Below are 22500 nucleotides of genomic sequence, written 5' to 3'. Positions count from 1 at the left end.
GACGACGACTCCATTTCTCCCCCTCAGGAGTTCTCCATAATGCCCGGCAATTTCTCAACGCATCACGGCGTCCCAACAATAGGTGCAAATTGTGACGCGCAATGGGTCTTCTTAAATGCAAATATCTTTGGAATCACTTATTGCGACCTTTGATCCCACCTCTCTCTCTCTCTCTCTCTCTCTCTCTCTCTTCTCTCTCTCTCTCTCTCTCTTTATACCCCCCTATAGCGTTTAGTGTGAAAAAGCTTTCAAATGAAAGGATATCATTATACCTGATTGTTCGTTAGACAAAACAAATATATTTAACAAATTTTAAGACGAAAATCATAAACTCCCCTTAAAATCATTAGGTATTCTTTTCTTCTAATCTTTCTCTCTCTTACTATTCCTTTATTTAGTCTTCACACTCTTCAAACAGCTTCAGGACTAATATAATAAAAACGCCTGGTTAACTGACTGAATTATTAACTGACGTGACTGAAGTCGTGGAGAATAAGGTGAAACGAACAGGAAATACCATTTTATAGTAGTAATTCCAAACCTTCCAACAGCACAAATATATATATCATAATTCGATGACAATACTATATAATCATTATATCCTTGAAAGAAGTCCAGAATCATAAGCAAAACTAAAAACATCTTTACGGAATAAAAGGAGAGATGATTAAGGTTAAACGAACAGGAAATATCAATTTATATAAGTAATTCCGCATCTTCCATTAGTACAAAAAACATAATTTCATACTAATACATAATATAACTATTATATCCTTGAAAGAAAACACCAGTCTTCAGCAAAACTAAAAACATCATTACGGGATCACAGGAGAGGAGGCAGATTATCAAGTCCCTAAGAATGGGAGAAACGACCAGCCAATACCGTACAGTCAGGAGGATCAAGAAGTTGAATTGAACTGAAAATAGAATTTAGGCCGAAGATCAAGTACTCGGACCTATGAGGTCAAGTAATCGGACCAATGAGGTCATTCAGCGCTGAAGCGGAAATTGACAGTAAAAGGTTGAAAGGTGTAACAGGAAGAAAACCTCGCAGTTGCACAATGAATCAACTGTCAGGAGAAGGTGGAAAGGAAGAGGTAAAAGGTTGTCTCCAGTCATGCCTGCGTCCACTGTTTACTGCCGAAGGCCCTTTTCCTAACACCTCTTCCAATATTTACTCAAATATATATATATATATATATATATATATATATATATATATATATATATATATATATATAGTATATATATATATATATTATATATATATATATATATATATGTATATATATATATATATATATATATATATATATCATATATATATATATATATACTAAGTGGTTCTTTGACTGAATGGTTCCGTGAATATCTTTTCCCCCGAGTACCACAATTCTTGAATTTTTCATCCTTCAAACGGTAGGTCATTATTTTCATGGGGTAAAAGACCCACTCTTTTGTTCCTTAATTCGTCATCTCTTCCTTGAGTTTCCGGGACAAGGCATTGGTTACTTGTCCAGTCAGTTTCTGAATCTAAATTGTATTGCAGGTATGTACTATGAAAGCAATATGTGTGACATATTAATAAAAAAAATAATAAGTGATTTTATTTGCAAGTCTTGAAATTCGCCCTTCATGTCAGCCTTAGATATTCTGTTAACCGAAAGCATAATGCAATTTATCTATACCTTGTTCAAAGCATTTGGGTCACAGCATTCAGACAATATCATCAATCAAAATGAGACAGACAGTGGTGTGGAAAAACTAAAGTCAAAGAAACGCCATTGACTTCCATTCGTCTACTTGAAGCCCGCTTGTTATTCAAGGAAATTAATTTCCAGTAAACAAATAATGGAACGCATATGCAACTCGCCTCATCACATAGCATATAAGGATAAGATTTCATGTGCAAGATATTATTTATACAGTTTGAAAAAGATGATCATATCGCAAGGCAGTGTCTCTCTATAACCTTGTGCTACGGCTCGGCCGTTAAACCAAATAACTGTAAAATAAAGATACTTCCCGAGTAGCCAGCTATTGCTGCGAGATAAAAATAAATCGATTTAAAGTTATTTGGTTTAAATTTAGCTGCGGATGACTCTGTTTTTCCATCCTGCGCCGGTGAAAAATATTCCAAAACGGTTGAATCCTGGAAAGGACGGACAAAGAGCCGTAACACAGGCATAGGAATGTGTTTTGGCATAACAAACCCTGTTTTCATACATACCCGATACTGAGTCAATATTATCGTAACATAGCCTTCCCCCGGATTCACTTTTACTGCCTTTTTTCATGGCTTTGTTTACTCTAGCATGGAATCCATTTCGTATCGAAGGGAAACCACCAACCCCAAAATATGCCGCAAAAATATCCCCTAAAGGCAAATCTTACTTTTCTTTCCAAGGGGACTTTTGCTCTCTCTCTCTCTCTTCTCTTCTCTGAAAAGTTGCAACCAGACGACAGCTTGAAAAATGTTTCAAAGCATAGCTCTTATTCACTGCCATAGGTATTTATAATGCTATTACGAGGTTTATGCAAAAATGTTAATATTGTTAATGATGTTCGTTTGTAATAGTGATGCGTCTTTAAATGACTGTTGGTAAGAAGATGAATAAGCATCATAGTACAAAATTCTTAGAAAAGTAACTGGATCCCCACCCACACTTTCAGGATATATTTGATTATCTTCCGAGTACCTTCATTTAATACCTCCTCTCTCCATCTCCCTAGAGTATCATCCTCCTAATTGATCATTTGAAAGCGTGAAACATTGTTTTGGGCGAAGAAGGATGAATTACGTTTTATTAAAATACATATCTACATTAACACCTTGTCAAAGCATAATCTGACTGCTTACGAATCAAAGAATCATTATAGGTTGACAATTTCATAAGATTATACTAATAATTATCTTTTACTACCTGGGCTATAGTTTAAAAAGAACGATATTTGATCGGGCTGCCCTTAATACCGCTGGTCTGATTACAAACCTTATTGTAGTAAACGCAAATTTGATTCACATGAACCGGCAGCGAAGTGACAACTCTCTCAACTGGAAATATATAAAAAGTATATATTGCCTGCCTTAGGATATTTTCATTATCAGACATCATCTAATTAACTAATGATTTGTGTTTCGTCAAACCATGCACTGATTTGGGAAGAAATAGATAAATCGTTTTTGGTCAGTCAAATAAATAGAACTTTTGGCTTAGGACGTTATGGAATATCACATCACACCCGCAAAATCACGGTATCTTGAAGTGAAAGAATTTCAGGTCTCGTTGCCATAAAAGGATATTGCTGGTCAGCGACGCAGTGGTCAAAGATTTTATTAACTGTGATACTAAGGAACATTAGTCATGTTTCCCTTTGTTTTTCCAAAGCTTTGAATGTATATATTATTGATTCTTTTCCAAAAATCTGTTTCCCCTAACAACGGGTGGCTCCAGACAAAAAACCGGTCATTGTCAACTCCATACTTTAGCTGATGTATCGCGAATGAAGCCCATCAACATTATCTTTCACACCATCAGCTGTTCTTTGCAACAAAACAGAAGACCCATCAGCAGCACGTCTAACCAAGCACCCTTCATATACTGTGCTATGTATTTTCACATACATGCTTACTATTCACGGAATTTTTAATCTTACACATTATTACATACGCAATAGAATGCAGCAACCAACACAGGTGAACAAAAGAAATAAGGAAACTAAGCTTGAATATTAATTAAGAGAAAAGGTAAGTTACAAAACAATAACTTTGCCCAAATGGGTTTGCTACCTTTTTTTTTAACAACTATGAAGATCTGCTTATTTGCATAAAAAGAGGTTTAAAGGCTTATAAGGAAACTGGAAATGTTAGTTTCAAGAACAAATTTCCCAGCTTATATTCACCCAAGTGCAAGTCGAGATATGCTTCAGCAATATTATATAAAAAAAGGTCTGGCTAAATTACATTACCATAGAGGCCAGTAATTCTACAAATAGAACACTAGACCCTAAAAAAAGAAGAAAAAAATCCTTAGTCTCCTGGTTTTCTTTAACTTCTATAGTTACGCAGCATTTCTGAGGATTTTCCATTCTAGGGGTCTCTTTAAAGATAAGACTATCTCCAGTAGTTTGGTCATTGCCACTAGAACACTGTATATTGATATACTTTCTAACCGGTTTTGCTAGAAAAGAATACAACTTCAACATAATTTTGACAAGACAACACACATATAGTATATATTCTATATATATACACACATCAGGGATCAACTGATCCTTAGAAAATTGGTCATTTTCATATACATTCCTTAGGGATTTCATGATATCCTGGATTTTAAATATTTACTGTAACACACACACAATATACATACATACATATATATATATATATATATATATATATGTATATATATATACATGTGTGTGTGTGTGTGTGCGCACACACACGCGTGTAGTATGTGTCCATCAAACCAACCAGTACTAAAATTGCCAATGACAACATACGAAATTTACAGTCAGTGATAGAGTGCCGATACGATAGTGTGTATTTGTGTGTGCGCGCTTGTGTACGTGTCTGTGTGTGCGTGGATTTGCTTTGACAACCTTAATACACCCGAGTGTGTATCGCTTTTTAGTAATCTAGTCACTTTATCAGGGTTTATATATTTTTGTTGGAGTGAACTGAGTCAGAATTAATTGGATTTATATTTCAAAGTGGAAGTGATTTACGATGCTTGTGATTATTACATTGGTGCGGTTCACTTTTCTGGTTTATTTCAGTTCCGGTAATTTGATTTTACAGGTTCGCAAAGTTGGGTGTTTTGTGCTGCCTTATACTCCATCATTTCCAGTACGAGCATGCAATTTATGGGTACTAAAATTAATCTGATATCATAGGCGGGGAGAACTTTGATTTTTAAAACCAGGCATTTCGCTAACTGCCTGATATTTAAGGCATCTAGCGAAATACATTTGACCCCCAGGGACAAGTACTAGACACGGCGACACAGTGACCAGCATACTGTTTCGTCGTGTTTAGTACTAGTAGACCCTGGGAGTCAAATGTATTTCGCTGTGTTTAGTACTAGCTCCTGGGGGATGGGATCAAATGTCCCTAAGTCCATTTCGCTATCTGCCTGAAGTCCACGAGAGGACGAAATTATTATCAACTAAAAAAATACTCCTTCGGTTAACATATTGGAAAATATATTACGTCCGAGGTAGAGCGACTTGATATTAAAGGGACATTTGAAGTTTAATGCATGTATATGAATTAAGGTGATATAGTTTGGTTGTGCTTTCTTTAGTCGGCCTAAAAATGCTAAGTTTAAAAGTGGAACAACGCATCAGTTTGAAATGTTTAGTAATTTTTTACAAAACAGCAACAGAAGGTTTTCAAATGCTTAGTACAGCTTATGGGAAGGTTGCCAGTCTCGTGGGCACGTTTGAGTGGCACAAAAGATTCAGTGAGGGACGTGGTATTATCAGTACAATGGAAAACACCGTCACAACCAAGAATGAAGAAAGCTCGCCAAAGCTAGTAAAAATTCAAATCCATGATTGTTGTGGTTTTCAATATCAAAGGTGTAATTTTGGAAGAAAGGGTTCCAGGAGGCAGAACAGTTAACCAACATTACTAAAAGGAAGTTTTGATAAGCTGAGAGAAAAGGTCAGAAAAAAATCAGCCGTAACTGTTGGAAAATGGGTTCATACTTCACGTGGACGATGTCCAGCTCACACAGTACTTACAGTGAAGCAGTTTTTGATCGACACGCTCATTACAGCACTTGAATCCTCCATATTCGCCCGATTCAGTACAGATAAATATCTTTTCCCAAAAGTTAGATCAGTGCTTAAAGGGACACGTTTTGGGTCAGCTGATGCTGTTAAGAAGAAAACGGCCGATGTGCCGAAGCAGCTGTCAGAAATTGGTTTCCTCCACGGCTTCGACCAGTGAAAAAGTAGACAGCATCAATGTATTGGTGCAAATGGGGAGTATATTGAAGGGAACAAGCATTTAATTGGAACTACATATAAATAAAGGTGAGTTGTTTAATCAGTCTCGTTATTTAATAGACACACCTCATATATCTGGCTACCCACCTATGATATATATCAATATACACAGTATATGTATATATATGTACACACAGAGATACACACACACACACATACACACACACGCACACACACACACACACATATATATATAATATCGTACACAACGTCGTGCATCGTTGGAACATGTGGTCTAGAAAGAAGGGGAAAATGACACTATCCTCATGCTTCCTGGAAACCGAGTCCCTCTTAATCCAGTAATTTATCTAGTTTATGTCAACCACTTTAAATCTACCTCTATTCCGTTTTACCATTGCGAATTGTTCACCACAGAGGGTCACAAACTCACAAATAACTAGAGCTGGTGTCTGTAGACTAGCACTGCGTAGTTCGGCGTCACGCCACCAGAGCGGCGTTGCTCGCAGCCTGAGTTGTGCCATCATGCTCTGCACATAGGTGGGAACCGCGCGAGTTTACTTGCTGCCAAGTGTGAACTGCGAATTTTATTCGTTCGTTATCCTTATAATGATACGCTCTGTGGATTATGATAGCAGAATTGGGCGCAGAAATTCATCAAGAGAAAATGTAGTAATGTATCGCAGGTTTTTTTTAACCCATCGTTATGTGTATGTCCGTTGAATGCCCCAGTAGCAGGCCATCGTTTTCTCTGCTGATTATCTTGTCTTTTATGCTCTTTATTGCGGTACATAAATGCAATGACGCTTTCAGTTTTGAAATCAGAACATCTTTGATCATACTTAATACACAGTATAAATAGAAAAAAGATCGCATGTTACTAGAAAGACGTAGCAGTAACTAGGCCTATGTAGGTTAATGGTCGTGCCAACAAGTCTCATCATCCTGTACACTTGTTGCACGAGGAGGAGGAAACCTGCTGTATTTCGTCATTTTGAGTTCTGTACTGTAGGTAGGCCTGTAGGGCACTGTCTTTGCAATATATTTTCTCAGTTGTGAACAGGTAAAGACAGCGTTAGAGCCGTTTAACAAAATGCACGTAATCAAACGTGGCATCCCAACGACATTCCGCAACGTCAGTACGTCACACTAGGTGAGTGTTTGGAGACGATGTAAACAAACCTTTGTAACAAAACTAACATTATTTCATTGTAAGTAAAAATAATGGTATTATTTGTGTAACAAATCTCGTTTGATTTGTTTTCTTTAACGATACGTCTCACGGGTTGGCAAAAAAAAAAAAAAAACAAAAAAAAAAAAAAAAAAAAAAAAAAAGTTCGGCAGCCTAGGCTATACCTACATACGTACTACCCCGGTTACTCCATCTCATTTGAACCGTATTCTCGGTACCACTTAATATAGAATATAGGAAAATAATTATGTAAAAATGATCGAATCGTGAAGCCAAAGAGAAGATAGCTTTTATTTGGTAACAGCAATAGACATAGGCCCAGCAAATTTAAATCTGCATGTCATTTTTTTTAAGATATAATTATCAGTATGCATAAAAATTACAAGTCTATAAATAAGGGAATGAGTATTTAGATTATCCCTAGCTCACAATTCTTTACTCTATGTATATCAACATTTCAGTGGAGTGTACTTGCTCTCAGACTGAGCGAGTGAGAACAACAAACGAATGGAGAAAGAGAGAGAGAGCTAAACGAACGAATGGCAGGGTGAGATAAAGCGAGAGATAACGGTGATCCCACTTCTGTTTAAAGCATGTTAGTAACTGTTGGTTAATTACGAAATGCAGCACTTTTATTGTAAAAAATGTAAAACTGAATAACATACCCTACCACTTTTAACGTTAATGATAATTGAAAAGTGCCTTAAATTTTCAGACGGACTAACATCATCGCATATCAACCTTCAGTAATGGTACCGGTTGAAGTTTAAATTGGCATACCGTAGAGAAACATACATCTCTGAATGCTCTTCCAATTTATAGATAATTTAATCTCATTTATTTGGAGTAACGAATAAATTTAAAGTGTATGCTGATTTTCCCTCACTCCAACCTTGCCCACTCATGCCTATCAATGTCAACTAATTAATAGATCAGTGCTCGAAGTCAGTTGACCGACGATGGTTATACGTTTTTTATTTTCCCCTTGTTTTTGGCGGGGGTGTGGGGGGGGGGGGAGTTTAGTCAGTAAAATAAGTGAATTAGACAAAACTCGCAAATTGGAAAGCTTTTTGAAACCTTTGCATTAGTAGGCACACGTAGGGTAAGCGCATATTTTCTCAGTTTAAATGCATATTTTCTCAGTTTAAATAAATTATTTTGCAACATTTTATACATTTATCTACACATTGTTTCCATAAGATCGGCTTTGTTAATAGCGACTTCTCTAATGTTCTCCACCAAACTTTTAAGAGCTACTTTAGTACCTGTTCACTATAGGTCTAACAGTTTATTTTCACAACGTGATTTCTACTCACTTTCATAAATAGGCAATATAGGAAGGCTATTATTGCGATCAGCATGAATGACATTGACAAGAATGCAACATTAAGACTAGAAGGAGATTGAATGAGTTCTAAGCGAGTCAGTCGTGTCTTTTTTTTTTTTTTACAGTTTCATTAATGACATAATGGCCATTATTTCGTCAGTGACATAAAAAAAAAAAAAATTGTAACAGAAATTTTATGGAGAAAAAGATCTGACTGAAACATGTAAGACACGAGTTTTAGGAAATCATAAGAAACCTATGCAGTGACTCAACTTTGTCCTGTTGTTTCCTATTGTATTGGTTGTCAGTTATGAATTGCTTATAATAGTCGCTGTTAGAAAAACATCTTGTACAATCAAATATTTTTTGGAATATTTACAATAGCTTCATACATTTTAAGGGATGATTGCGAAACATATGATGTTTATTATAAACCAGAAATTTTGCAATAGATGCGTGAAAACTGTTACGACAGGGGTTAAAGCGATAACAGTGCAGTTGCTCAAAAGCTATGATCCGAATGTCGTTAGATAATTTCCCACGCCCTGCCTCCTTCTCTGGTTCGTATAGGTTTAAAAGTATTTCTTACTGGTTCTTTGGTAGCGTATAAAGAATATTTTGTATTATTATCATTATTATTATTATTTTATTTCTGCTCTATCAGTCCTCCAATTCGACTGGGTGGTATTTATAGTGTGGGGTTCCGGGTTGCATCCTGCCTCCTTAGGAATCCATCACTTTTCTTACTATGTGCGCCGTTTCTAGAATCACACTCTTCTGCATGGGTCCTGGAACTACTTCAGCCTCTAGTTTTTCTAGATTCCTTTTCAGGGATCTTGGGATTGTGCCTAGTGCTCTTATGATTATGGGTACGATTTCCACTGGCATATCCCATATCCTTCTTATTTCTATTTCCAGATCTTGATACTTATCCATTTTTTCTCTCTTTCTTTTCTTCAACTCTGGTGTCCCATGGTATTGCGACATCAATGAGTGATACTTTCTTCTTGATTTTGTCAATCAACGTCACGTCTGGTCTATTTGCACATATCACCCTATCTGTTCTGATACCATAGTCCCAGAGGATCTTTGCCTGATCGTTTTCTATCACTCCTTCAAGTTGGTGTTCGTACCACTTATTATTGCAAGGTAGCTGATGTTTCTTGCACAGGCTCCAGTGGAGGGCTTTTGCCACTGAATCATGCCTCTTTTTGTACTGGTTCTGTGCAAGTGCTGGACATTTGCTTGCTATGTGGTTTATGGTTTCATTTTTCGTATTGCACTTCCTACATATGGGAGAGATGTTATTTCCGTCTATCGTTCTTTGAATATATCTGGTTCTTAGGGCCTGATCTTGTGCCGTTGTTATCATTCCTTCAGTTTCCTTCTTTAGTTCTCCCCTCTGTAGCCATTGCCACGTGTCATCGCTGGCTAGTTCTTTAGTCTCTCATGTATTGTCCGTGCATTGGTTTGTTGTGCCAGTCCTCTGTTCTGTTTGTCATTCTCCTGTCTCTGTATATTTCTGGGTCTTCATCTACTTTTATTAGTCCTTCTTCCCATGCACTCTTTAGCCACTCGTCTTCACTGGTTTTCAGATATTGCCCCAGTGCTCTGTTTTCGATGTTGACGCAGTCCTCTATGCTTAGTAGTCCTCTCCCTCCTTCCTTTCGTGTTATGTATAGTCTGTCTGTATTTGCTCTTGGGTGTAGAGCTTTGTGTATTGTCATATGTTTCCTGGTTTTCTGATCTATGGTGCGGAGTTCTGCCTTCGTCCATTCCACTATTCCTGCGCTGTATCTGATTACTGGCACTGCCCATGTGTTTATGGCTTTTATCATATTTCCGGCGATGAGTTTTGACTTGAGTATCGCCTTGAGTCTTGCATATATTCTTTCCTGATCGTGTCCTTCATCTCTTGGTGTTTTATATCCCCTCCTTCCATTATTCCCAGGTATTTGTATCCTGTCTTATCTATGTGTTTGATGTTGCTCCCATCTGGTAGCTTTATCCCTTCAGTTCTTGTTACTTTACCCTTTTGTATGTTGACTAAGGCGCATTTTTTTTTTCTATTCCAAACTCCATCCTGATGTCCCCAGATACAATCCTTACAGTCTGGATTAGGGTATCTATTTCCTTGATGCTCTTACCATACAACTTGATGTCGTCCATTAACATCAGATGGTTAATTCTGTTGCCTCTTTTCTTGAGTTGGTACTCGGCATCCATCTTCTGTAGTACTTTTGTCATGGGAATCATGGCTACTACGAAGAGTAGTGGGGACAGTGAGTCTCCCTGGAAGACCCTTCCTGATATTTACCTCTGCTAGTCTTATTCCAGAGCTTGTAAAGTATTGTATTCCAGTTGCGCATTGTATTTTTGAGGAAGCTGCTGGTGTTTCCCCTGCCCCACTATTTTCAGGCATTCTATTAGCCATGTGTGTGGTATCATGTCGAAGGCTTTCTTATAGTCTATCTATGCCATGCTTAGGTTGGTTTTCCTTCTCCTACTGTTCTTCATTTTCATTTTGTCTATCAGGAGCTGGTCTTTTGTGCCCCTACACTTCCTTCTGCAGCCTTTCTGTTGGTGGGGGATGGTGTTTGTCTCCTCTAGGTAGTTGTATAGCCTTTCACTGATGATACCTGTTAGTAACTTCCACATTATTGGTAGGCAGGTGATAGGCCTGTAGTTACTGCCTATATTTCCCTTACTCTTGTCTTTTTGTACTAAGGATGTCCTTCTGTGGTCATCCATTTGGGTGCATGGTGATTGAGATACAATGCTGGAGTTGTTCTGCTATTCGTGGGTGTAGGGGCTTGAAGTTTTTGAGCCAGTATCCATGGACTTCATCGGGACCTGGGGCTTTCCAGTTTGGCATTTTCTTTAGTTGGTGTCCGACTGTGTCTGTCGTGATCTCTGTGAATCTTATTATTATTTTATTATTATTATTATTATTATTATTATTATTATTATTATTATTATTTTAATCCCGTCCCTACAAGTTCTTTGGTAGGAATTTACAATCTGAGTACATTCATATTAAGGAGGAAGCACTCTGGTATTTGAGTATATTGAAATTAAGGAGATAGCACTCTGGAGATGAAGGTGCTATCTACATGCCCATCGTTTCATATATATATATATATATATATATATATATATATATATATAATATATATCATATATATATATATATATATAGATATATATATATATAAGCGAATACCACAGGAAAATGATAGTCAGAAATCCAAGCTCTTTCGTCTTTACTAAGACATTGTCAAGGAGCTAATGAAATACAATTGGAGAGAAAGGTCTCAGGTACACAACAAGATCAAGAATACCAGATGGTTAATTGCAAAAGGGTAAAAATTAAAAAAAGATAATCCAGGATTATCGGATATCACACGGTCACAAACCGAAACAGATTTGACCCTAACCGAAACAAAGTGTCTTTACAGTCCAAACAAAACATGTAAAAACTGAATATATTCATTTGCTTATATTTAACTACAACTTTTTTCATTATGAAAGCATAAAGTTTAAATAAACCAAGACTTAAATTTAGAACATTTCTATTATTTGACTTGATGAAACAAGATTCAATGATATTCCTTTTAACTGTGTCATTACATGGGATTAAGACTCTTGCTTGACTCCAGTTAATAGGATGATCTAAATCTCATATGTACGAATAATGCATTCGATATTTGCCCAGTTCTCACAGAATATAGGTGCTGTTTGAGACGTTGTGAAAGAGGATTTACCGGTCTGTCCGTAATAGATTATCACACTTTTATGCAAGGAATTTTATAAATATATATATATATATATATATATATATATATATATATATATAAAATATCTAAGTCTTTATATATTATAATATATATATAGAATATTATATATATATATATATATATATATATATATATATATATAAATATCTAAGTCTTTATATATTATAAAATATAATAGATAGATATATATATATATATATTATACTATATATATATATATATATATATATATATATAACAGAAACGATGGTCATGTAGCTAGCACCCTCACCTCTAGCATGCTTTCCCTTGTGTTATAAATATAGGCAGATTAAATAGTTAGATGTGTGTGCGTTCGTATTTTTACGCGTGTGCTGGAGTGCTCGCGTGTGTATGCCTTTCGTTCTTTGCATTTTTTGGATAATTTTCCGTAATCTTCTATATAATAAAAGTGACTGTAACCACTTGACCGATCAAGACGAAATTTTGCACGCGGTCCCCATTGTATGGTAAATCCTCTTCGGATTTACCATACCTCATTTCGTGTACAGGAGACGCTTGAAATATATAATTGAAAGTGCTTTTTGTAAGCCTATAATTAATAATTTTGTGTCATGGTTTGTGTTTAGGTTTAGTGGGTTTTGTTTTTAGGTATAATGTGGGTGTGGTTAGGCTTAGTGAAAGGTGTGTTTAGGTTTAGTGGCAGTGTGTTTTAAGCTTAGTGGCAGGTGCACTTAGGTTTAGTGATTATTTTTAGTGTTTAGGTTTGGTGGGAGGGTAGTTTAGGTTTAGTGAGGGGTGTGTCTAGGTTTAGTGGGGAAATATGTTTAGGATGAGTGGGGGTAGTTTAGGTATAGTGGAAGTGTGTTCATTTTCGTAAGGGGTGTGTTTAGGTTTTGTGGGTGTTATGTGTTTAGGTTTAGTATGGGGAACATTAAGGTTCAGTGGATGTCTTTTTATGTTTAGTGAAGGATGTGTTTAGGTTTGGTGGAAGGGGTGTTTAAGTTTAGTGGTGGATGTATTTAGGTTTAGTTTTAGTGGGGGTATTTTGGTATAGTGGAGGATGTCATTAGGTTTAGTAAGGGTGTGTTTCATTTAAGGGGGAGTTTAGGTTTAGCGGGGATTGCATTTAGGTTTAGTGGGTGGTATGTGTTTAAGTTTGTTTAATTTGGTGGCTTGTTTAATTTGGTGGTAGGGGTGCTTAAGTTTAGTGAAGGTGTGTTTTGGTTTAGGGAGGCTGTGTTTAGGTTTAGTAGTTGATGTACGTTTAGGTTTACTGGGGGTGTATTTAGGTTTAGTGGGAGGGGTGTTTATGTTTAGTGGAGGATGTGTTTATGTTTGATGGGAGGGGTGTTTAGGTTTAGTGGTGGATTTGTTTTCTTTTGTGAGTGGGGGTTAGTTTTAGTTTTAGTGAGGAGCGTGTTTAGTTTTAGTTTGGGTGTGTTTAGGTTTGAGGGTGGGGAGTTTAGGTATAGTGGGGATGTGTTTAGGTTTTATGAGAGGGTGTATCTAGGTTTTGTGGGTGAGGTGTGTTTAGAGTTAGTGGGGGTGCATTTAGGTTTAGTGGGAGGGAAGTTTATGTTTAGTGGGGGATGTTTATAAGTTTGTTGGAAGAGGTGTATAGGGTTTAGTGGTGGTTGTGTTTAGGTTTAGTGGAGGTGTGTTTGGGTTTAGTGGGAATGTGTTTAGGTTTAGTGGGGAATGTGCTTAGGTTCAGCTGGGGTGCATTTTGATTAAGTGGCTGTTTAGTTTTAGTTGATTAAGTGGCTGTTTAGTTTTAGTTGGGGTGTGTTTAGGGTTGGTAATGATTTAGTGGGTGTTGTGTGTGTAGGTTTAGTAGGGTGTGGTGTGTGCTTTGGTTTGGTGGGAGAGAAGTTTAGGTGTAGTGGATGCTGTGTTTATGTTTAGTTGGGGTGTGTCTTGGTTTAGTGGGGGCATTTGCATGTTTAGTCGTGGATGTGTGTAGGTTTAGTGGAGGTGTGTTTTGTTGAGTGAGAGTGTGTTTAGGTTTGTTTTGCTTTTAGGTGTGCTTTAATTTGGGGTGTGTTTAGGTTTAGTGGGGTGTGTTTAGGGTTAATTGGTAGTATTTTATGTTTGGTTTAGTGGGTGCCGTGTGTTAGGTTTATTGGCGGAGTGCTGAGATTTGGTGGGAGGGATGTTTAGCTGTAGAGGATGTTTTGTTTAGTTTTAGTTGGGGCGTGTCTTGGTTTAGTGGGGAGTGTGTTTCCGTTTAGTGGTGGATTTTATTAGGTTAATTGGTGGTGTTTTAGGTTTAGTGGCGATGGATTTTCGTTGAGTGGGTGTTGTGTGTTTAGGTTTAGTTTAGTGGAGATGTGTTTAGGTTTGGTGGAAGGGGAGTTTGCATATTTAGTGGTGGATGTGTTAAGGTTTAGTGGAGGTGTGTTTGGTTTAGTGAGAGTGTGTTTAGGTTTAGTGGGGATTTGTTTAGGTTTGTTTTGTTTAGGTGTGCTTTAATTTGTGGGGTGTTGAGGTTTAGTGGGGTATGTTCAGGGTTAATTAGTGGTGTTTTAGGTTAAGTGATATTGGATTTACGTTTTTAGCGTGAGTGGTGATGTTTTGGGTTAGTATTGTGTGCTTCGTTTTAGTGGAAGTGTTTCAGATAGTGGGGGTGTGTTTCGATTTAGGGGGTGTTCAGGTTTAGGGGGGGTTCTGTTTAGGTTTATTGCTAGGGCGTTTTTGGTTCAGCGGAGACATGTTCATAAAACCCACATCACGTGTTACTCTCTCTCTCTCTCTCTAAGGTAAATGATCGGCTGTCATTCAGTATTTTCCCGGCGGCGCCAGGTTGATCAGCTAGCTATATATATAACGTAAAATTTCCCGTATTGTAGCTAGGTGTCTCCATTAGGAAGCAAATAGCAAATCCCTTAAGGAAACTGATAGATTCTTCACACTTTAGAAGCTGATATCTTTTAGATTCTTCACACTTTAGAAGCTGATATCTTTATTATACTACTACATCAACCCTTTGTCCATCACACGGCCCCGAACACGATCCTGGTTCCTCCAGCCTCCGTAAAGAAAGACAGTACGATACTCTCGGGCTGGATCATTTAAATCCTCCGAAGGAATGTTGTTTCCATGGCAACGTACTCACGATGACTCGAAAAAAGAAAAAAGAAATCAGAGCAATTGGGAGGAAAATGAAATGGGTCAGATCCCATTTGGGGCTTCGGTGACCGTAGTTGTTGCCACGGAAATTTAAAGAAATTAATCAACAAATTTCAGCCGACTACACTCGATTTAATTTGAAATGACCCAATTAGATTCAAATCGATACGGAGGTACTCATATCAACCGGGATATATCCAAAGCAATTTCGTTGAACTCGAACTCAAATCAACTCGATTCAATTCAAAGCTAATGAAAAGGATTAGAAACTAGAGAATTGGACTCGAATTCATTCCATGTAACTCGAAATTGAGTTTATTCATTTAGCAAAGCCTAAAAAAATCGGTCTGATTTAAAGAGAATTATAACAGATAGAATAGACTGAAGGTGACTCTAACTGACTCGAGACAAGTAACTTCCTTAGCATGCAATGTTAGGGTAATAATACACACGCACACGCAAAAATATATATATATATATATATATATATATATATATATATATATATATATATATACATATGTGTGTGTGCGTGCGTGCGTGTGCGTACTCAGACAGGTTAGGGCATCAGGAACGCCGCACAGTTAGAATGAACAGGAAGGAAATAGCCATCGTAGCATTTTAAGTTTATTGGCCAAAATTACGAGATGTTAGGTCGTCTCATAAGAGCTGTAAACTGTACAAAAACTGACCTATTTAAAACAGACTCGGTAAAATGATAATTAAAAAAGTTAGAATGATAAAAATGCTAAATAATTTACATTAGAACAACAACTAAAGAATAAGTTAAATAAGATCATAAAAGGTTAAGAAAAATCTATGACTAGTACCTATATATATATATATATATATATATATATATATATATATATATATATTATATATATATATATATATATATATATTATGTGTGTGTGTGTATGTGTGTATAACTGAATCACGAAAGTTAAATCCATAAATAAAGATATATGCCACGAAGGAAAATAAACGAAGAAGTAATGCGAGACCTTTCGACGTTAAACGTCCTTTACTGAGCAGAAACTTCTCAGTAAAGGACGTTTTACGTCGAAAGGTCTCGCAGTACTCCTTCGTTTATTTTCCTTCGTGGCATATATATAGTATATATATATTTATATATATGTATATATATATATATATATATATATATATATATATATTATTGGATAGCAGTTTACTAAAGGTCTATACGAACACGTAATTATATATATTGTCCAGCACATGCTTTCTCATAATTAAAAAAAAGATTATAATTTTAATTCAAGCTCACTGGTATAGTCATATTTGCTGTAATTACCAGATATTTTAAGTAATATTCACTTTTGGCCTCGATGGCACTGGCGTCCCGACAGCCTGCAGCAAAGTGCTTGAAAACAGTAGTTATGATGTAAACACTGCGAAATTAGAGGAAAATACTGCTCACCAACGATACCCTGATTTTAACATTTTTTAACAGGTATTTCATGAAACTCACTACAGTAATACTTCTAAGTGGTTTACATATTAGAATTTTTTTTATTTTCTTATGAGTTTTAGAGTTATAAATAGATATAAACCTTTAACGCATTATGCTCTCAACAATCCTTTCTTGTTCCTGAATCGATATTCTTGATTCTTTTATAATAACTTCTACTTTTTAGAATAAAAAAAACCCAGATGATGTAACAATATTGGAAGATCTATCCTTTTCGTTGTAGAACTTGTCGACATTTTAATACCATTTATGGAAATCCTACACTACTCTTTCTCTGACTACGGAAGCCATCTCTTTTGTAGATCTTAAATAACGCCGCTAATCTTGGCCGCTTTATTCATTTTCCAAGTTTTAGAATTTTCTTGATTTCTCGTTGTCAAATACATAATCGTATCTTACGAGTACACCACCCGTAATTATTTATATTACAAAAAAATACAAGTCTAGATATATAATTCCAGTTGGTTTTATGAATGTGCTTCTCTCTCTCTCTCTCTCTCTCTCTCTCTCTCTCTCTCTCTCTCTCTCTCTCTCTCTCTCTCTCTCTCTTGATTCTCATGCACCTCGGCCTCTAGCAAACACATCAAAACTTTAAATTGTCCTATTTATGCATTTATCTGCGCGGAGGCGCAAATTAGCGTAATGTTGATACATTGTTAGTTTACGCAATAAAAGTTAAATAGGATACATAGCGAAGCGATGTTAGGGGTGCTTAATGGAACTTTGAACACGTTCCCAAAAACATCAGCCCTTTCATGTTAGGTGTGGAATAACTCAATTTATGAGTCTTTTCATTGGATAATATGAAGAGGTATTAGGTTACCAGGTGTTAAAAACTCTCTCTCTCTCTTCTCTCTCTCTCATATATATATATATATATATATATTATATATATTATAATATATATATATATATATTGTGTTTGTGTGTACGTATACCCTTCTCTCTCTCTCTGCTACAGAGTCACAATGAAGGCAATTTCAATAAAGCGATGGTAAATTAATGACCCCCCACCCTAGCCCGTCCCGCTCACAACGAGAAACACAAAATCGAATGAGAGTTATCAGAATGTAATCACCCGCCCTCACCAGACAGGCTGATGACGTCATAAAACGAAGAACGCTAGTTTTATGGGCTCCTTCCAACACCAGCATTTCCATACAGAGTGAAAATCTAGCAAATTGAGCCATAAAGGGCGTCCCCGGAGGCAGCTTCACCTGTTTAATACCTGCCATGACATGGCTTCGGTCCACGGTCCTCCTGTTCTCCAAGCGAAAGTCTTGCACGCTTAAATATGTATGCTGGATAAATCCGCGGAGCGCTAGGCTTCGTTTAAATATGACCCTGGCGAAGTTGTTGTAATGGAATGATTTCTCGGGTGATTGACGGCGTTATTGCTTTCGATCTTCCTCGTCTTAGATAATGAAAAATGAAATTTATCACCGCGATTTATGGGGCACGGCTCTAATTTTTCTTTACTTATGTCGTTGTTTTGGAATGATTTACGGGTACTCCACGGTGATATTACATTCGCTTTTCTGTGACTCGTGTCATCACTGTGATTTACGGTGCGTTACTTTAATTTCTGTATTTGCTTGGTTATTAATGTGCATGTGTTTGATTTTTATTGGAAGCAGCATTAATTCGATTTTTCTAAGGTGGTTACTCCCATGAATCAGTTTGAATGTCGATTGGACTTTTTATTTGGTTAATCACAAAAACGCGTTTAAATTATGATATCATCGTCCATAAAACAGTTGAATTATTCAACAAGCTTAATGCAACTTAGTTTCTTTTTCTTTTCGTTTCGATGCATGCCTGCAGATTGCTGGCAATGGTACCAAAGTAATTTTTTTCCCTTATGGATACAGCCAGCGATGACAACTTTTCCTCACATTTTCACGTTGTAAGGAAGTAAATTCAAATTACAAACAAAGTCAAACAGTCTTCAGTCTCGCGGGACATAAATGCAGGCGTATTAAGCACAGACAACTTTGAATGTATAATAATCTGAATTAGTGCAGCTGGGGGTTAATTGGACTCCCCTTGGAAAACATCTTTCGAGTGGTGATAAACTGGTGAACCCTGAATGCAAATGAAAAAGAATGTGTTTTCTTCCGTGGTCTTTTTATTTTTTTAACGAAGTACAGACTTTCCTTGCCTGTCATTCCTTGGCAAGGAAAACTTTCTTCGTCCCAAGACCTCAAGGGAATTTAAAAGATATATCATTAAAGATTTCCTACCACCATTCATAAAGTTCAGTAAAGACAATATCGTGAAAAATTGTTCTCAGCCTAATTTTTTGCACACTTACGACTGCTGATCTTGCATTGTAACGTTGGCTCAGGATACCATGCATACACACACACACACACACACACACACACACACACACACACACACACACACACACACACACATATATATATATATAGATATATATAATATATATATATTATATATAGTATATATGTATATATATATATATATATATATATATATATATATAAAGTATACCCATATATATATATTTATTAAAATATATATATATATATATATTATATATATATATATATATATATATATATATATTGAAATGGTCAAAGCGTGTTGATCATACGAGCAAAGTTACAGACACAAAAAAAGTTTGCGAGATCACAAAACGGTCAGCAGATTAACATCGAAATCTACCATTTGGTAATCCTCTTTATTTTGTCTTTCAAATCCTTCTGGAACATATGTTTTATTAGAGGCTGAAAAGAAAATAATCATGGGCTTAAATTAAGATTATTCTCTCAGGTCAGCTGAATCGTAACAGATTCCAACAAGTTCTGAAAAAAAAGTTTCATTACTTCGTGATATTACACTGCTTCGTGTCCAATTTATTCTGTGCGACTTTTAACTTAACATGCAAAAATAGAGCATTATTAGTCTGACCTTTCCTTACTGAAATATTTGCATTGTTTTAATCTAGTATTTAATTCTTTACTGGTCTGATCTAATAAAATAAATCACAATCCACACAAGGAACTTTGTATACAATATCTTTCCAGGGACTATTTTTTATAAGCATATTTTGGATATTGTTAAGTGTGAAATCCCATAAAATGTGGCAAACAAAAACAGAAAAGGTCTTAATTGCTTTATTGTAATAAAAAAAAAATAGCACCCAAAAAGATAGCAATATGATATATAAAGTTTCTAGTATGGATTGTGGTATATTTTACTTAGGTCAGATCAGTAAAGAATTAAATGCAATATTCACACAAACACACACACACACAAACTATATATATATATATATATATATATATATATATATATATATATATATATATATATTATATATATATACATACACACACACACATATATATATATATATATATATATATAAATATATATATATATATATATTTATATATATATATGACCAGCCCGGTCTACTGTAAGGGAGGGAAAAAGGGAAAGGGGATGGGGAGGAGGTGAATAGGAGGATGGAAGAGGAAAGGGAAGGGAGAGGTTTGTGTTGACGGTGCGACTGACACTTTTTCCAAGTGAACGTTCACCATTCGAACAATCGTGGGTGAACTGACAGGTATTACCGTGGTGACTGTCCCTTTTACCCTGAAATTGTGGTTTGTCCGTTTTATCCAGGTATCACTGTGGTGACTGTCCCTTTTACCCTGAAATTGTGGTTTGTCCCTTTTATCCAGGTATTACTGTGGTGACTGTCCCTTTTATCCAGCTATGACTGTGTTCTCTGAAACGTTTAACTAGGTATTACTGTACTGTTATCACCTTTAATAAGGTTTTACTATGCTGGTCCGTCCCTTTTATCCAAGTATTACTGTGGGCACTGTCCCTTTTATATTTGTATTATTATGGTGGCTGTCCCCTTTAACATGGTATTACTGTACTGTCTGTCTATTTCATCCGGTACTACTATGGTGACTGTCCCTTTTTATCCAGGTACTACTACGCTGTCTGTCCCCCCTAACCAGGTATTACTGTGCTGTCTGCCCCTTTTAGCAGGATTTACTGTGGTGACTGTCCCTTATATTTATAGGTATTACTGTGGTGACTGTCCCTTTTATCCAGCTATTTCTGTGCTATCTATCCCATTTATCCAGGCATTACTGTGTTGACTGTCCCTTTTTATCGAGATATGACTGTGGCAAATGTCCATTTTATCCAGGTATTACTATTGTGATTGGAAAGCATTTACAATAATAGATTTCTATGTTCTTGAGTACATGAAGTGGGATATGATAAACCTGTAGAGTTTATTTACCTTTGCTACATAAGTTTCAAAGGGAAGGGGGATGGGATATAGGGAAGGGAGCTGGGCTACGGGTTTGAAACCTAATTTTGTATAGATCGGTCATGCTGTTCTGATTTTTGTAGCCGACAAGTATAAAAACATACAAACATTCACTTTTATATATAAGGTATATACATATATATGTGTGTGTATGCATGTATATATGTATGTCACCAATAAAAACTGATGAACCCATAAGTGCATCATAATTGAATTCAGAAAAAAAGCATCCTTAATTCATTTGAAAGACTGAAGGGCCTTAACCATATTACTTTATCTCCCAATGCCTTGATTTCAAGGTAAAATAATCAAAGCTTTCGCGCTGGAAGATGCCAATATGCTGATTTAAAATACGGTCAACATGTCTGTGATGATACATTTTTAAATCTATGTAATGAAATCTGCTAAGGGTAAGATCCTAATTCTTTCGAACGTACAAGTTTTTTATTGAGTGCAAAAAAAGTTTAGACGGACGGAGAAAAGTTTTAGCGATTTATTATAAAAAAAAAATGACTACGACTGCAATAGACTGTTATAGTACAATTTAATATAAGTACCCCTTTCACCCTGCGAAACAATCTAAGTCACAGATTATGGGTGAGAATATTACAACAAACGCTCCTTAAACGTATTGAAAAACTATCTGTACCTTCTTCCACTTGTATATCAGTTATTTATTACTTTGTTATAGTCTTGTAGGGACACAGAACTCCATTGCCGGTATAATCCAATGCATATAAAAAAAAATAAAAAATACACCCAGTTATTCATGTTTATGTCAATTAATCGCAGATCAAAATATTTTATTTTTATTTGAAAGATAAGAATTATAACAAGAAACGGAGAGAGAGAGAGGAGTAGAGAGATAGAGAGAGAGAGAGAGGAGAGAGAGAGAGAGAGAGAGAGAGAGAGATTGCTGATATCCATCTACACCACTCCATTGAGAAAGCTACTTGGTGGAGGTGTGTATCTTGTACGACAGATGCTCATTAAAATTCACTATTCATCCAGTCACGTCCGTTTTCACCGCCCTCGGCTAAGGCAGAATCCAATTATTTTCCTTCTTTTATATTTACCTTTCCTGTGACGTATGTGCAACGGCCAATTTTAAGCCTAAGATTCATTAACAACAACGCTGCTTTTGCGAATGAATGTATGTATGTATGTATGTATGTATGTATGTTATGTATGTAGTCGTATGTATGTATGTATGTATATGATATATATATATATATATATATATACTATATAATATATATATATATATATATATATATATATATA

General features: G+C 36.0%; 1 long non-coding RNA gene across 2 annotated transcripts in view; it reads left to right on the top strand.

Moving 5' to 3' along the window:
• The first annotated feature begins 6493 nt into the window (after positions 1 to 6493).
• Positions 6494 to 22500, top strand: part of LOC135224142 (uncharacterized) — a 257593-nt gene continuing 241586 nt past the window's right edge. For both annotated transcript variants that reach the window (XR_010316646.1, XR_010316647.1), the window contains exon 1: positions 6494 to 6659. This is a non-coding gene — a long non-coding RNA (uncharacterized LOC135224142). The remainder of the gene's footprint in view (positions 6660 to 22500) is intronic.

This window comes from Macrobrachium nipponense, chromosome 10 (assembly GCF_015104395.2).
Source record: "Macrobrachium nipponense isolate FS-2020 chromosome 10, ASM1510439v2, whole genome shotgun sequence".
Lineage (NCBI taxonomy): Eukaryota > Metazoa > Arthropoda > Malacostraca > Decapoda > Palaemonidae > Macrobrachium > Macrobrachium nipponense.
This window is presented reverse-complemented; position numbering and strand designations above follow the sequence as displayed.